This window comes from Etheostoma spectabile, unplaced genomic scaffold (genome assembly GCF_008692095.1).
Source record: "Etheostoma spectabile isolate EspeVRDwgs_2016 unplaced genomic scaffold, UIUC_Espe_1.0 scaffold00018899, whole genome shotgun sequence".
Taxonomy (NCBI): domain Eukaryota; kingdom Metazoa; phylum Chordata; class Actinopteri; order Perciformes; family Percidae; genus Etheostoma; species Etheostoma spectabile.
Genome location: NW_022604552.1, coordinates 1 through 18312, shown reverse-complemented (window position 1 = coordinate 18312; position 18312 = coordinate 1). Strand labels below are relative to the sequence as shown.

The 18312-nt window shown below is 43.4% G+C and overlaps 3 non-coding genes across 3 annotated transcripts; 1 reads left to right on the top strand and 2 right to left on the bottom strand.

Moving 5' to 3' along the window:
- Positions 1–6232: 6232 nt before the first annotated feature.
- trnas-aga (transfer RNA serine (anticodon AGA)) lies at positions 6233–6314 on the bottom strand. The gene has a single exon. It is a non-coding gene; the product is annotated as a tRNA-Ser (tRNA).
- Positions 6315–7254: 940 nt separating this feature from the next.
- Positions 7255–7326, top strand: trnaq-uug (transfer RNA glutamine (anticodon UUG)). The gene has a single exon. It is a non-coding gene; the product is annotated as a tRNA-Gln (tRNA).
- Positions 7327–9087: 1761 nt separating this feature from the next.
- trnar-ccu (transfer RNA arginine (anticodon CCU)) lies at positions 9088–9160 on the bottom strand. Its single transcript has one exon. It is a non-coding gene; the product is annotated as a tRNA-Arg (tRNA).
- Positions 9161–18312: the final 9152 nt, after the last annotated feature.

Below are 18312 nucleotides of genomic sequence, written 5' to 3'. Positions count from 1 at the left end.
ACTGCAGGGGGTCCAGCTGTGTGCCCACCAGGGGTCGCAGGTGACGCAGGATGATCCTCTCCATGGTCTTCATCAGGTGAGAAGTCAGGGCAACAGGCCTGAAGTGGTTTGGCTCCTTGGGTCGCGGTGACTTTGGTACCGGGACCACACAGGAGGTCTTCCACAGGGCTGGGACCTTCTCCAGGCTCAGGCTCAGGTTGAATAAGTGCCTGAACACACCACAGAGCTGGTCAGCACAGTCCCTGAGGAGACTTGGGCTGATGCCGTCCGGGCCCGGGGCCTTCCTTGCCTTGAGCTTCTTCAGTTGACTTCTCACCTGATCATCTGTTATGGAGAAGTGGGTGGAGGATGACTGGGGTGTGTGGATGGTAGGAGGTGAGGGTCTCAGGGAGGGGGAGAGGGGGGTGGTGAACTGATGAGCGGGGAGAGGGGGGAGGAGCGGGCTGGTGGGTTCATTGCTGATGCGGGTCGTTGAAGGTGGCAGGCTGAGGAGGGGAGGGGGGGAGGAGGAGAAGGCCAGGGGAGGTGTGAAAGAGGGGGCTGGGGGGTGTGAAGAGGGAGGCGAGGAGGCAGAGTCAAATCTGTTAAAAAACAGATTCAGCTCATCTGCCCAGTCCTTGTCTCCTCCGGCTTGGCTTCTTCCCACAGCTTTGCCGTGGCCGGAGATGTTCTGCAGCCCTCTCCAGACGTCCCTAGCATTGTTCTGCTCCAAACTCTTTTCTAATTTCCTCCCGTAGATGACCTTCCCCCTCCTGATCCTGAGTCTGAGTTCCTTCTGGACTCTGCGCAGCTCCTCTCTGTCCCCTGATGCAAAAACCCTCTTCTTCTCATTTAGCAGAGCTTTTATCTCAGAAGTCACCCAGGGTTTGTTGTTGGGAAAACACTGGACCAACTTGGAGGGCACAGTGTTCTCCACACAGAAGTTGATATAGTCTGTGATGCATTGTGTCATGCTGTCAATGTCGGTGCCGTGGGGGGTGCAGAGTGCTTCCCAGTCTGTAATTTCAAAGCAGTCCCTGAGCCTATCACTTGCCTCCTCAGACCACTGCTTCACAAGCCTCTTCACAGGTTGTTGTTTGATCACCACAGGGGAGTATTCTGTGACTAGATGGACGAGATTGTGATGTTGGGTATCTAAATAAACTAAGATATACTTACATGTGGCATTACCCAAGATAAAAGTGGCAAACTAGCTTACTGAAGTATACCGTCAGTTAGGGCTGAACAATATTGTGTTTTAGCATTGACATCGCGATGTGCGCATGCGCGAAAGTCACATTGCAGGACGTTACGATGTTGACGTTAATACTTTTTTGCTGCTTGATAGGAAAGAAAATTTCACCGTTTCTCCTTTACATGATTATTACCATCCGACCGTTCCCCTTCAAGACAGGTAGCCATGTGGGCAACGTGTGGATGTGACGTTAGTCCGACGAGGTTTGGTATGGGAAGTGAGGCTCTCCGTGTGTAGAAAAGTAGCCTACCGTTGGCAACAGCTGCCTCTGACACAGTGATGTCATAGTATTTGATGGGTAGTGAGTGACGCTACAGTAGTTGGGGTTTTATGTTCTCCTCAAATACAAACTAAACCCCCTGATTAATGCAACATAATCACAACGTCTCCCAGGCATTTCCCACCGCAGAAAGCTGCAACCAGTCAGGCTAAAGCTAATATAGTTAGCTTAAAGAAACAAGCAGAAAGCTGCTATCAGCCAGGCTAAAGCTAAAATAGTTAGCTTAAAGAAACGAGCAGAAAGGCGCTACCAGCCAGGCTAAAGCTAAAATAGTTAGCTTAAAGAAACGAGCAGAAAGGCGCTACCAGCCAGGCTAAAGCTAATATAGTTAGCTTAAAGAAACATGCAGAAAGCTGCTACCAGCCAGGCTAAAGCTAAAATAATTAGCTTAAAGAAACAAGCAGAAAGCTGCTACCAGCCAGGCTAAAGCCCAAAGAAACAAGGGGTCCGTCTGTCCCAACTAACGTTACGGTTCGGAGCCGCGACACTGGAAACGTAACGCTAATCTACTATAGAAGTCTGTGTCTGATCTAACGTCATTTCCACTGACTGAACTGTTCTTGGAGACACAGAGTTTGTTGCTAGTGCGCGCAACGTGCAGGTCTGATCAGTTTATCAAACTAACGAGCTGGTCCCACTAGTTGACCACAACCTGACATTTAGAGGAAGCAACATGCAGTCACTGTCATTCACGTTAGCTTGGATTGATTATTATATGAATACAATGGTGTCATGCTAGTCAACCAGAGTATTTCTACCTGATGTCCCTCTCCAAAATCACTTCAGAAGAGTAATGTTAGTCACAGCGCTTACAGGGCTGCCAACTTTTCCCCAAACCTTGGAGTGAGATTTGGGGGGGCAACCCATATTTTGCCACGTACAAAGCAATTTTTTGGGGTCTTTATCCTTCAGGGTTTAAATTGTGATTTGTGATATGTGGGGGGGTGGGGTTCTCCCTAGGGGGGTCTGGGGGTATGCCCCCCAGGAAAAAAATTGAAAAATAAACCATTAAAGGGCACTTTCTGGAGAGTTTTTTTGCAAAAAAATGGAGAAATCAAGTCTTACATGATATGTGCAAACTGTAGGGTTAAGAACCTTTGCATTGTTGTAGTATCAACAGGTTTTACGGCATTCAGCATTTACATTATATACATTATTAACTTCTTATGATATAAGAACTGACCCAGACAACGTGCCAAACATAATGAACAACATGAAGAGACAGGAGCATATGTCAGCAACAGCTGAGAAGATTTGGGTCTGTGGGGAACAGGTCCAGGGGTCCCTGGTGTTGGGACAAGGGACCCAAAGTTAAATTAATGTTGAGGGATCAACTAAGACCACTGAAATTCTAAAGAATAAGAACCACTGATCTACATAAATTCTTATCCTTTAACCTTTGTGCCAAGGTTCAGTAATGTTTGGCCCTCATCCTCTGGGCCCCACTTACTGGATTTACTTTTTGGGGGAAAAAAGACTATTTGTTCATTTCATAAAACATCAAATTAATTATTTACAGTTACATTTAGAGATGCACCGAGGTTAGAGAAGCACAATAGTGGCCCAATGTTGCAGTATAGTATATATAGTATAGTGTATATATGTAGTATATATAGTATAGTATATATAGTATAGTATATATAGTATAGCTCAGATGTGTTTCACCAGATTTCTGCCCATGTTTACAACTTTGTGCACATTCAAAATATAACTCCTCCCATCTCTGTTGTCCGAGATGTGGAGAGTTGTAATATAGTCTGCTGTGCATGTCATTGCTCCGCTGATATGGTGGATCTCATTCAGACCGTCTGACAGACACAGACGCCCATTCGGGTCTCTGGTCTCTGACAAAGTTTAGAGGAGGCTGTACGCTGCGCATTATCGGAGGACTACACGGATGCAACGCGTCCCTGTCCACAGCAGAGCAGGTCCACTAACATGAACTGAAGTTGCTACGCTACCAGCCACGCTGCTCACCTCTATTGTTACAGAGAGAGTGGACACGAAGCGACGGACGGGTCTGTGATACTCAGAGCTCATACCTAAAGCCGGGGAAATGGGATGGATCGTAAAAAAATATTCTCAGTTTGCGACAATTCGAAACTTTCACAGATAGGGAGCGCTCTTGAACCCCCTCACAGTCTCTGAAAGCACAACTAGTGGCTAAACAGATAAATCTATAGATAAACTCATCTATCAGAAATTTGACCGACCGGGTTGACACTTCAGCGTGAGAAATCGGGGGTGTGGCGTGTGAGCGTGTGAAACCAGTCAAATGCGTGTGTCTCACGGCCAATGCGTGAGAGTTGGCAGCCCTGCGCTTACTTGCTCTGGTGTTTGTAAAGCAATAAAGTTCAACAAAGAATATGAAGGTAAATATGGTGCAAATGTGAGAGCACGTAGATGTGATGTGAGCACTTATAGAATATGATTTGAGAGCTTGTAGAAAACAATTCTGTACTTGTACTTTATTTCATGTTTTTTTTCACTGCGGCGAGTCTGCACCCTCGACTTTTGCAACACTTCTTGCGATACATTTGGTGCAAAACTAAGTTGTACCTGTGGACTTAGTCTGTGGAGCTCTGAGCCAACAGGATGGGGGGGAGGGGGCAGCAGATTTATTTATCCCCAGATGAGGGACAACTCTGTCCGGCTTATTTATGTTGCATGAAAGCTAGCATAAGCTTACTAGCATCCAGCCCGCTTCTAAATACTGTAAATACCTTTTAATTAGCTCAACACTTTTTAACAGTTAAACTGAAACACTGGCGCTGAGCTCCAGGTGCTGCAGACGCAGACGGTCCGCCGTCAGTGGGGCTCGGTCAGCGGGGAAACATTGCTAGAAATCTCCGCTGCCGACCTCAACGGGATCTGATCTCCAGCGAGACATGGAAAGCTCCAGACCCGATAGCAGCGGCACAACCCCCCATGAGCCCACCGCCAGTGTTGGGGGAATAGCAAGCTAGCGTTAGCAAACTAACCAACCAGCCCGTTTAAAAAAAATAAAAATGTAATTTAAAAGGCACGCATTATACCCATTGATGGCGGTCCGTCCGTGGCTGCAAGACCTGGAGCTCACCGCCAGTGTTTGAGTTTGACTGTTTAAAGTGTTAGGATAATTAAAATGTATTTATTATAAGCGGGTTAGTTTGCTAACGCTAGCTTGCTAATCCACCAACACTAGTGGTGAGCGGGTCTGAAGCTATCCATGTCCGTCTGCAGCTGCAGGACCTGGAGCTCACCGCCAGTGTTTCAGTTTGACTGTTAAAAAGTGTTGAGATAATTAAAAAGTATTGTTTGGAAGCAGGCTGGCTGCTAGTTAGCTAACGCTAGCTTCCATGCTACATAAATAAGCCGGACAGAGTTGTCCCTCACAGAAAAAAACACAGGTAAAATTAAAAAACACTACATAAACTTTGCTACAGTGTGTTATTTAAATATAGGTACACCTACATGTAGGGTGACGAGATTGCAATATAAGCCTGTATATTAATATTAGGACTATCCATATGTCAAGGGTGTATATTTTCATTAGGCGGTGCAGTACAGCCCGATCCAGCAGAGGAGAGTTCTAGCCCGACCAGGCTCCTCTCTTTACATTGTAAGCCTCACTGGGTGTCCAAACTAAAATGATAAGAGGCAACTTGGTAGACTCCTTACTGATGTTTATATCTGTGCTCACAATGCCCTTTTTTTTTAAAACACCAGCCAATCACAAGTGTTACATGTGAATAATCAATGTGTGAGTAATCAGGGAGCTCAAATAAAAGATAGTTGCAAGGTCTCCCAAATGTTTAACTTTACAACCCGTAAGCTGTTGTTATCAGCAGAGCAGAGTGGCGCAGCGGAAGCGTGCTGGGCCCATAACCCAGAGGTCGATGGATCAAAACCATCCTCTGCTAATTCCTGTGCTTTGTATCAGCAGTATATTTCCCGTCTGTTGATGTTTAACAAAGCCTCTGATGTTGCAAGTGTCTGAAGTGAAATGTCTCTCCACCTGCTGAAGAATAAATTTAATGTCATGTTGAGATTATTTCATCCATAAATAAAGACAGTGCTCATACACTTTTATTCCTGCTATAACACCCATAAAAACTGGAGTGTAATACAGTAAATATACTGCACTACAGGTAATAAATACTGTAGATGGAAACTGTGAAATATGTACGTTCAAAGTGCTTGTTGTGTTGTTTACCAGTCAGATTACCACAGGAGGTAATATCTGTTGCAGCTCTTTTAAAGACTCTACCATAATACCTGCTGGAGATGCCAGGTCCTCATACATGTAAAGCATGTGCTCTACCACTGAGCTACATCCCCTGAAGATTTTGAAATTCTTTTGACTTTTTTCTGAGATAGACTTAGATTTATCTTTATTAATGCTTTTGGGATGACTCTTGCAAGGAAATTGAAATATGTTGTGTATGGCTTTAAAACCTGTAAATGTAACTGCGGTGGCTGGAAATCAAACATTGGCAAAATGCTTGCACTGCTATGGTATAAATCATAGTCAAAAAGTAACAAACCTGTTGCCTTTCTGCTGGACAATACAACGTTCACTGCAAATCTTGTAAGACAGATTGATAAGAAATACATTGGTGGAGACTGGTTGCTTCCAGTACCTATGAGATAAGACAATATTGTTTATGAAAGCACATCTGCGATTTGGTATACTCTGATGTGTCATTGGTTTGGTACCAGTCTTAAAAAACAGCGCTCGTTGTCGGCAGGATTTGAACCTACGCGGGGAGACCCCAATGGATTTCTAGTCCATCGCCTTAACCACTCGGCCACAACAACATGATATGCTGAGCTATGACTGTTTGCAGAAATGTTCGTGTAGCACCTCAACACACCATATAATGCCTAAGCTGCACTTGCAAAATAGCAGGGTGTTCAAATACTTATTTTCCTCACTGTAAGATTCCTATACATTGTGTATGGTAGCCTTTACAATGTTGTTTATTTCTTTTATTACCACACACACATTCATAGCAGAGCGGCCCCCCCACCCCCCTATGTTTATACTGATGATTGATTGTAATAAAGCAGTAACAGAGAGTTGTCTCCGTCTGTGTTTTAACAGACACACCTGGGCCGAAGTTGGAAACCAGAATTAGCTTTAAATCCAGTTCTAATCTAGTCCTCACTACATTTCAAATAATTTCCCTGGAGTTACCATTACAAAATTTAATCTAATTAAATTGGAACATACACAGACTTCTCACAAAATCACACTTGAATTCATATCTTGCTACTCGGTCAGAATCTTATTAACCTGGAGTCCCAGTCTCTGTCAATATAAATAGGATATATGTTTATATATGTTTTAGGCCTATTGGGAGACAGTCATTTAAAATGTAGGCAATGGCATATAAAGAATAAAGAATAAAGAGTCTTTTCTCCATGTCTACTGTAGTTTCTCAGTGTGCTCTCTAGTAACATGTGTCTGGTCCAGGGAGCTTTGTCATTCATAAGGCTACTTTTACTTTTATATTTTAATTATATTGCTAAGCCTGTACTTTGGTACTTTTACTTGAGTAAAGAAGTTAAATCAGTACTTCTACTTTTACCAGAGTATTTGTTAACACAATTATCTGTTCTTCTACTTGAGCACGGGCAGTGAGTACTTTTGCCATCTCTGACGGCCTCTGTATTGTTCTGTTTAGAGTGTGTATAGTATATTGTGTGTGTATGGACTAGTCCATTTTAGTTAACAAACCCTTGCAACACTTTTAAAGGTTCCATGGTGTAATGGTTAGCACTATGGACTTTGAATCCAGCGATCTGAGTTCAAATCTCGGTGGAACCTGGTTTTAAGCCACACCACAGGTAAAAAAGATCAACCTTTCAACTTTCCACATCTAGTTTACAGTAAGCTTACAGGTTTAACTGTGTAATATTCACACTGGCAGTGAGAACCAATGTAGAAATTATTATCTTGGTCAATGTGTTTCAATGTCTTGTGGTTTAAGTTCTGTGTATTTGAAAGTTTCCAAGTTCAGTTGATCATATGTAACAGAGAAGTTTCTGTCCAAGTTTGCCATGATCATTGTGTTTGATACGTCCAATTCAGTTTGTATGCAGTTACCTTATGTAGGCCTATGTTGCTCTTGATTCATTCCTTCTTCAAACTTATCCAGCTCGGTGATGTCCCTGATGAGAATCACTTCAATCTCTTTTGTTGCCTCAGGCGTCGACCCGTGAAGTTTGATGTATATTTTATTAATTCTTGCCATGTTGCCTGGATCTTGTTTTGTTTTCTGAGTATGAGTGCTTTCTTGGCAATATCAGCATTTTTCTTGGTGAGGTGTTTGTTGATGTAAACTTGGATGCCTTTTAATTTCCTTCCTTGTCTGAGAAGTGCGGACTTTTTCTTTCTGTTGGTGAACCGGATTATTACCAATGGAGTGGCCGTTTGTTTTTGCTCGGAAGAGTATGACAATCCTCAATGTCCCTGCTATCAACATAAATGCCTTTGCTGTCCAAAAAGCAAATCACCTGTTGTTCCAGCGTCTCCTTCTCCTCCTCGAGAGCTTCCCTCAGCCTAGCAGTGGTGTATCCAGCGTCTGCGGCCACCCTGGCATGGTTCCGTTTGGTTCTCAGGCCGCTGATAATCACATTGCATTGCTCGAGGTCAGCAACTCAAGTTTCAGAAAAGCAATCTTCTCCACGTTTTGCCCGTTTAGCGTTTGTATTTTACTCATCAGATCTATGATTTTCTTCTGTTGCACTGCACTGCAACAGAAGAAATCTCCGCCGACAAGAAGTCCAGAGATTTCTTTATCTCCTCAACTCATCGGTAGGATTGCATTTTTCTTAGGTGGCATATTCTCCTGGGCTGGTGGTAGCCGGCTGCTCCTGGTCCTGGTGGTAGCTGGCTGCACCAGAGCACCTGAGATGTCAGGGTTTGCAATCTCCACCTCTAAAAAATGCCTCTTCTTAGCCGGATTACGTCTGTCCATGTCGTAAATAGTAGCGGCGAAGCCTCAAAACCGAGAATATAATGGGGTGTGATAATTTTAATTATGATCGTTTCCAGCCGCTGCATTTATCAATGTACGATCATTCTTACGCTCTGATTGGTGTGATACAACGTTTCATGAATCTCACTTAAGCCTGTCGTAAGAGGATTTCTACATTAGGTTAATAAATGAGGGCCATTAGCTCTAAGGATGTGCTTCAATACATAACTGAAGTGGACATACTAATGAATATCACTATGGATCAATCTGTTTACTTGTCAAGCTAAAGCCTTTTTCTAAGCTAAAAGAAAACAAGGCACTCTTCTGCAAAAGCACAGCTGGGAGTGCTTGAGAGCACTCTTGAGGTGCAGTGTGATTTTCGGCTGAGATGCTTCGGGTGCGTTTAGGTGTGAGCCAAAATAGTCGTTGAACGACAAAGACAGCGATCAGGCGGTAGAACCAGGGTATTGATGTCCCGTCCATGCAACCGATGGATATGATTAAAACCTGTATACAGTCCAACCACTTACCAATCACATCACTGGAAAGTCAGCATTACTACAGGGTCCTGACAGGGTAGTGGATGTCTGCATCACTCTGCTGAAAACCACCCCAGATGGGACTTGAACCCACAATCCCTGGCTTAGGAGGCCAGTGCCTTATCCATTAGGCCACTGGGGCTTTACGTCACCTAAACTCAACAGTTCAGGAGAAATACATATACAGTTCTGGAGACATAATGAAACAGTAACCTTGACCTCTAGATTTTGAAGTGCTTCCCTCTAGGCGTTCAGAGATATTGCATTCACAAGAATTGGATGGACAGACATGAAGACACAGTCACCTTGACATTGACGCTTTGACCGCCAAAATCTCATCAATTGATTTGCGAGTTCATGTGAATGTTTTTGCAAACACATACATGGGCATTGTGATAAGATGGTGCTGTCTATCGTTGTTTCTGAGATCAACAATACCTTCTAAAGTTGAATACCATATTAGAGTAGAGCTCTCGTTGGCACTGTAGGTGGACAATTTTGAAAATTAAGTTACTTTACACTTAAAACTGTTACATCTCCTCTGAATCACCAACTGCAAATTTTCAAGCCTCGTTGGCACGCCGACCACCATCTACAGGAGGTAAATCACTGGCTAGCTATGCAGGAGTACCTCATATCTTTTACCAGGTTCAGGTGGTTAATAGTTATGGTCAAATGAAGCTTCATTAAGCTTTCTGAACAATGTTCTTCATTTTCTGAACGCATTCACTCAGTAGTGTTTTATTATTGGTTGTGCATCTGTGATTGCCCTAGAGGTGCTCTCAGTCCAGCACCTCTCCCGCTCATCTTTGTTAGTTTTACACTGTCCAGCATAAATCGCTGACACCATACCTCACACTCATCCATGCATATACATTCACCACTGACTAAACTGACTACCACCATCATTGAATTATAATTTCTTTTGTTGTGGTCATATTCTCGCATTTCCTTCAACCTTTGCACACGTCTTTTGTCCTGGCCTTTTCATGGGGTCATGACAAAGCATCTAGGGTCAATTTTAGCTTTGTGTGAGTACATAGGTTTCCAGAAACATTGTTTTTATTGAGATTAAAGACCAAATTGTTAGTTTTTCTGAAATTTTCCCAACCATTGCAATAGCTTTCAAGGCCTCGTTGGCACAGTAGGCAGCGCGTCAGTCTCATAATCTGAAGGTCGTGAGTTCAACCCTCACACGGGGCAGGTGTTTTAAAAACAAGAAAAACACAACTAATGCGGAAACAGTGACATTCAGGTGGTTGAACACTGGTACTAGAACATAAATGGAATTTGTCATTCTTTGGTTATTTCTGAGATTGATACAATGAAAGGAATTTTTTAAGAGTGTTAGCAAACCAATGAAAAGGGTTATAGAACATATGTGTTATGTTCTTAGACATACTATCCAAGCAGGGAGATGAGTACAGAGATTTGGGTGCAAGCAAGATGGATGTAGGTTGCCCATTGTTCATTTAGACTTACCAGCAACATTGTATGATACAAACCTGCTTGAAAAACAGCCACAATTCTGTTTAAAGACTTGTGCATGGAACACAAATGATATGGCAGTGTCTGAAGTGTTCAGGCATGTCAAATGGACAACTCATCTAGCAGAATGTGCAACTTTACACATGAACAGGGACTTGAACACTGGACCCTCAGATTAAAAGTCTAATGCAGCTGGCTGTGGAAAAAACAATCTGCTGAACTACAAATTAAAGTAAATGAAGACCATTAAGCTGTTGCCATGATCACAATCTTCTGGACAGCAGGAGGGTAGACCATAATTTGCACAATGCCTGAGAACACCAAATGTTATTGCACAAACTGGGTGAAAATTGGCTAAATTGGCCAAAATGGTTAAAAAGCTCAAAGTCACAACTCATCATGGCCACTAGCAGATTGTGAACATCCAGTAAACCTGCAGGACAGATGATGATGGCGAGCACTTCATACATATCCCAGAATCAAGCTGTTGCCTTACCAGGGACTTGAGCTGTGGTATTCTTCTTCGCTCAAAACGTTGATAGCCATAATGCAATTTTATGGCTACAGACAAATAAACTTTATTGCTAGTGGGTACAATAAAACAACTCTCCCTCTTGATCAGCTTCCTCTTGACGGGAAAAATCCACCAGATGACTTGCCATCCAAGCAGGGAGATCAGCACAGAGATTTGGGTGCTAGCGAGATGGATGTAGGTTGCCCATTGTTCATTTAGACGTACCACCAACATTGAAAACAGAGGTCTGTGGAAAAAACAATCTCCTGAACTACAAATTGAGGTTCAAGTAAATGAAGAAGATTAACTGTTGCCATGGAAGGAAAAATCCACCAGATGACTTGCTATACAGGACAAATAATTTCTAAATGAGTTTTTCCAAATAAATTTCTAGAATTCTGCCAGTTGAATAACAGTCTTACACTCTAAAAAATAATTAAAGCTTAAAATCTTGAGCATTTTAAGCATAAAAAATTGAATTTGTTACGAATACATGTTTTAGTAAGTTGATAACTTATTTTAAGAAGTAGATCAAAATGAAAATAATAAAAAGTGTCTGAACTTAAATATATATTGATTATGAATAAACACTTTTACCTTTTCTTAACAATAGAAAAGGATTGAGTTAGTGCTACTTGTCATTCTACTGAGCATTTTTCAAAAGCTGAGTTCAGTACTGAACTTGCCCGGACATGCTTTGCTGATATACCACGCCTTCTAAGAAGAGCGGGAGAAACTTGGCGTGTTTCCAATATCTCTACTCGAATCGTGTTACTGTGCGTCCGTTTTCCACTGCGAGGCAAGCCGTGGCCGGTCATCATAGCAGAAAACGGCAGCAACCCAACGCAACACACACACAGAAAGTTTTTTTTTTTGCCACAGCCAGAAAGCAAATCAGTTTCTAAATAAACCTGGAGGCTGGCAAAAAAAAAACGCTGGATAAACTCGTTACCGGTAAACACAGCGGGCTTGTTCAGGACACCCCCAGCTCGACTGAGTTTGCAAGAAAATACTTGGTGAGTCTCTTTCTTTGTTTCATTTGCATGTAGTAAACTGTATTAACAGACATAATTTGTTTTCACGTGCTCAAATTGAAGTTGTAGCTTTTCCTAAGCTAATTCACCAACTGTTGAGTTAGCATACATTAGCAAGCTAGTCTTAACAGCACCATGCTTCAGAGCAGTTTTTTGTATCTTTTGTATCCAGTGGTAGCTTAACGGCACTGAACTGCCATTAATGTTAGCATTCTGAAAAAGCATGGTGTAAGACATAAGCCCAATTCTGTGCAGTTTTTTGCAAGTAGATTTCATAGTTTTAAAATGAATTGGAGTTGTAAAATTTGCAAATTTGAAACACCAAGAAGGACTGAGCTGTTAAAACATTATAGACTTAGACATGCCCATGGGGACAATTTCTCCCTTGTCTTTATTGGGAGTGTTATTGCTCTTTTAAAACATGGGTCAGTCTGCGTACCCGTCTTTCAAGAGGCCATTCAACCTGTGAGACAGTGACACATAGAGAAGTGTTGTCTTGTTCTCTAAACCCTATCTCAACAGAAAGAGAATACTTTGAGCACATTTGCCGTCATTTAAAAAAAACAGGAAACTGTCTGTTGTGTTTTTGAAAATTGTCCTTTCAAACAAACATTCATGGAACATTTGCTTCTCATAGGAGCCGGAAACACACTCCTTATTCACTGAATGACTTCAAGCCTGAGCTTTTGCAGAGGTTTGTCAATCCTTTAAATGTAGGGGACAGTTCTGTTGTTGAGGAGGATATGGAGGGTGCAATGAGTGAAGATCCTGAAGATGAAGGAATTGGAAAATTGCCCTATCTTAGACATTCTCCATTTGCAGGCAGGAGGTTGTGAATGAAGCACCACCAGTCACAAACCTAAAACACCGATGGTCTGCTCTTTTGATGCAGCTCATGTAAATATTTTTGGTTCACAGTACGTTCTATTTTTTACATTACCAAATTGTGCTTTTGTCATTTGTGTCTTATATTTATACAGATAAATGAAGAATTCAGGAGGATCACCACTATTAACCTTGAGGCAATGCTCATGGCAAAACTGGAGCAGCACACAACAAAAATATAGTCCTTGGTGTCCTTAAGAGGAGGGGCTTCAAAAATGAATATTCAGCACATAAGAAACTTGCTGCTAGAGGTAAGTAATCTGATTTGAACATTATCTTTGGTATGGGTGATGTTGTGTTGGTTCACTTTCACTGGAGAGTGTTTAGTAGACTTTTGACAAATTTGACAGGTGGGCAGAAACACAATTTCACATGAAAACTATCAGTGCTCCTTGTCCGCTGGATGTATTAAAAAGTAGCTGGTTGCAATCCAAACACTTATAAGGTAATAATATATCTCTGCTCTGAAGTTGCTAAAAAAAATATCAATTACAACCAAAAACTATATTAGTAGTGAAAGGTAACAAGACAGGCATAGTAAATGTAATAACAAAGTTGAATTCAAAAGCCTTAACAGTTTCATCATTGGTCATCATTCAACACTTGCACCAGTACAACAGAACAAGGAAACTGAATCATGAATAATTGTTAATATATTGAATAACAGATGTAATACTTACAAGGCCTTTTTAAAATTAATTCATATTTGATTTTAATTTAAAACAATACAGATTGGTAATTTGTACAGTCTAAGTCTTATCAACCTCATTCTTTGGTCTGTTTTCCAAGTGATCTAATATTAAAAACTTAAATTCATAGAAGAGCAGTTTAGCATATGTTTTTTTGTTCACAGGATGAGTCTGTGGAGAAGGAGAGGTTGCTATCTGTGGTCTAATGGTGTATCTCAGAGAAAAGGAGGAGGATCTCTTCAAAGAGCAGTTGGTAGGTAAATCCGACACTTAAGTTCACATACACTCTGTACTTTGTGTTACTCTGATTTTAAACATGAGGAGTAAAACACTGACATTGATTCTGACCTACTTATGCCAGGATGGTGGGGATATTGTCAGTGAAGTGATGGAGATGGTCATTTCCAGAGGTGCCACCATGTCTGATCCAACCAGCTCCAGGATCTTCATTGAGGGAACAGAAGTCCTGTAAGACCTGGACGTACCCAGAGCATGTGCCTTGCTAATGGGGCTGATATACGGACTCAACCTCAGCTACCAAAAGAACGGAAAAAACACTTTTGAGGTATTTCAAAAGATATGCCTTTAGCTGGATGGGCTGAAAGCCAGTCTGAAGGTTATGTCTTTAAAAAGTAAACTGCTAGGCTAAAAATGTGAAGAATTAGACTGTCCTCAAATTCAACAACATGGTGCATGCTGTTTTTATTGTATTTTTAACATGCACCGCACTGGACTCAGTGGATTGGGCCTCCAAAATTTACGTTAGTAATTTGAACATGTTCCATTTTTAAGGGCAACTTAGAAGCTCCCAAATACACTAATAATTTTTATTAAAGGGAAGCTTTGTTATTTTTCAACCTGTCTCTGTCTGTCTGACTGACTGACTGACTGAGGGAAGACTATCTTTAATTGGCCCAGTATTGACAGAGAGCGCATCAGCTGGCAGCTGCAAAATGAGCTAAAAAATACTTTTTAGGAGACTTGGTTTTACACAGCCACAACAAGTGAAGGGAAAGGCTTTCCGTACTGTTGTCAGGACTTACAGTAACCACCTGTACCTGTTAGAGGGTGAAAAAGAGAACTATTTGTGAACACAATTTGACGCAGCACATTTGCCTTATAGAACTACATTTCAGCTCATTTTGTAGCCACCAGAAGGATGCGCTCTCCATCAATACTGGACTAATTAAATATTTCTTCTCCTCATCAGTCACACAGGCATGGGGAATTAGGGTCCAGGTTAAAAAAAAATAATGACACTTTCTCTTAAAACTGATTTGGGTAAAAATGTATGTATTTATTTTTTGTCTAAGTAGGCATGTTTATTTTGTTTATGTTATAAAATATTACTATAATATAGTTTATACGTTAACATTGTTTTACAATAAAATGTTTTCTAAAAAGGAATTGCTGTGTACTTATTCTTGTTAAAGTGAATTAAGTTATTAACACAAAGTTAAGATAACAATTGCATTAACAATTCTGAGTAGAATGGAAGTAAAATAAATAAGTTAAAATAGCTTAAATTAAATAATTTGACAACATAATATTACCTTAACATTTCATGCAATTTAAGTAGATTTACTTTAAATAAACTTGTAGGTCATGTTGGTTGTACTTAAATAAATTAGTTAGTCTTACTATAAAAGAATCGCCGCATTTACTCAAAAATGGCTGAGTTGGAACTACTTACAAAAGTCCATGCAAATTGTTACCTTAATTCTTTTAAGTTAAGCCACTATAATTTTTTTTAAGAGTGCACATCACCTTTTGTGTAGATTAAGCATATACACATCAACTTTCTTTTTAAAAATGCATATACACATTCATTATGTCCTCATCACTATTCATTATGTCATCATCACAATCCATTATGACATCAACTTTCTTTTAGATTAATGCATATACACATCAACTTTCTTTTAGATTAATGCATATACATATAAATTTCTTTTTTAATTATGCATAAACACATCAACTTTCTTTTTAATAAATGCATATATACAGCACCTCTCCGGGGAACCATCACCTTATCGTGGTGGAGAGGTTGTGTGTCCCTATGAACCTGAGGGCTGTGTTGTCTGGAGCTTTGTGCTCCTGGTAGGGTCTCCCATGGCAAAGTGGTCTCAGGTGAGGGGCCAGACGAAGAATGGTTCAAAAACCCTATGAGAGACGAGGAAGAGAGGGAGTGACCTGCCCGGAGGAGGCCGGGGCCCCGTCTGGAGCCAGGCCCAGACGGCGGGCTTGTCAGCGAGCGCCTGGTGGCGGGTTTGCCACGGAGCCCGGTCGGGCACAGCCCGAAGAAGCTACGTGGCACCCTCATCTCCATCCCATGGGCTCACCACTGTGGGAGGAACCGCGGGGGTCGGGTGCGCTGCCACATGGGTGGCGGCGAAGGTCAGGGGCCTCGACGGACCAGACCCGGGCGGCAGAGGCTGGCTCTGGGGACGTGGAACGTCACCTCTCTGTGGGGGAAGGAGCCGGAAATTGTGCGGGAGGTGGAGCGTTACCAGTTAGATCTGGTGGGGCTTACTCTACGCACAGTCTCGGTTCTGGAACCGTACTTCTGGATAGGGGTTGGACTCTGTCCTACTCCGGAGTTGCCCAGGGTGTGAGGCGCCGGGCGGGTGTGGGGATACTCACAAGCCCCCGGCTGAGCGCCGCTGCGTTGGAGTTTACCCCGGTGGACGAGAGGGTCGCCTCCCAAACGCCTGCGGGTGATGGGGGGGAAAACTCTGACTGTTGTTTGTGCATATGCACCAAACAAGAGTTCAGAGTATTCGGCCTTCTTGGAGACCTTGAATGGAGTCCTGTATGGGGCTCCAGTAGGGGACTCCATAGTTCTGCTGGGTGACTTCAACGCACACGTGGGCAATGATGGAGATACTTGGAGAGGCGTGATTGGGAGGAACGGCCTCCCTGATCTGAATCAGAGTGGTTGTTTGTTGTGGACTTCTGTGCTAGTCATGGATTGTCCATAACAAACACCATGTTCGAACATAGGGATGCTCATAAGTGTACGTGGTACCAGAGCACCCTAGGCCAAAGGTCAATGATCGATTTTATAATCGTTTCATCTGATCTGAGGCCGTAGTTTTGGACACTCGGGTGAAGAGAGGGGCAGAGCTGTCAACTGATCACCATCTGGTGGTGAGTTGGGTCAGGGGGGGGGGGAGGACTCTGGACAGACCTTAGGTGCTTCAAGGGGCGGTAACCCACGAAACCCTGGTGGGACCGGTGGTCAGGGAAGCCGTCCGACTGAAGAAGGAGTCCTTTCGGGATATGTTATCCCAGAGGACTCCGGACGCAGTTGCAAGGTACCGACGGGCCCGAAGGGCTGCAGCCTCTGCCGTGACAGAGGCAAAGCAGCGGGTGTGGGAGAAGTTCGGAGAAGACATGGAGAAGGACTTTCGGTCGGCACCAAGGTGCTTCTGGAAAACCGTTCGCCACCTCAGGAGGGGAAGCGGGGACTCATCCAAGCTGTACAGTAAGGAGGGGACGTTGGACCTCAACTGGGGAGGTAATTGAGCGGTGGAAGGAGCACTTTGAGGAACTCCTAAATCCAGCTGACACGTCCTCTGTGGTGGAGGCAGAGCTGGAGGATGATGGGGGATTATCGTCAATTTCCCTGGTGGAGGTCGCTGAGGTAGTCAAACAACTCCACAGCGGCAAAGCCCCAGGGATTGATGAGATCCGTCCAGAAATGCTGAAGGCTCTGGGTGTGGAGGGGCTGTCTTGGTTGACACGCCTCTTTAACATTGCGTGGAAGTCTGGGACAGTGCCGAAGGAGTGGCAGACTGGGGTGGTGGTTCCCCTCTTCAAAAAGGGGGACCAGAGGGTGTGTGCCAATTACAGGGGTATCACACTTCTCAGCCTCCCTGGTAAAGTCTACAAGGTGCTGGAAAGGAGGGTTCGGCCGATATTCGAACCTCTGATTGAAGAGGAACAATGCGATTCCGTCCTGGTCGTGGAACAACGGACCAGATCTTTACTCTCGCAAGGATCCTGGAGGGAGCCTGGGAGTATGCCCAAACCAGTCTACATGTGTTTTGTGGATCTGGAGAAGGCGTATGACCGGGTCCCCGGGAGAAACTGTGGGAGGTGCTGCGGGAGTTGGAGTGAGGGGGTCCCTTCTTAGGGCCATCCAGTCTCTGTATGACCAAAGCGAGAGATGTGGCCGGGTTTCTTGGCAGTAAGTCGGTACTCGTTCAGGTGAGGTGGCCTCCGCCAGGGCTGCGCTTTGTCACCAATCCTGTTTATAATATTTATGGACAGGATATCGAGGCGAGTCGGGGCGGGGAGGGGTTGCAGTTCGGGGGGCTTAGGATCTCATCGCTGCTTTTTGCAGATGATGTGGTCCTGATGGCGTCATCGGTCTGGACCTTCAGCACTCTCTGGATCGTTTCGCAGCCGGGTGTGAAGCGGCTTGGACGAGGACTCTAAATCTGAGGCCATGTTCTCAGCAGAAACCGATGGCGTGCTTTCTTCGGGTAGGGAGTGAGTCCTTACCCAAGTGAAGGAGTTTAAGTACCTTGGGGTCTTGTTCGCGAGTGAGGGGACTATGGAGCGTGAGATTGGCGGAGAATCGGAGCAGCTGGTGCGGTATTTACATTATGTTATCGCCACCGATGTGACGAAAGAGAGCTGAGCCAGAGGCAAAGCTCCGATCTACCGGGCAATTTTG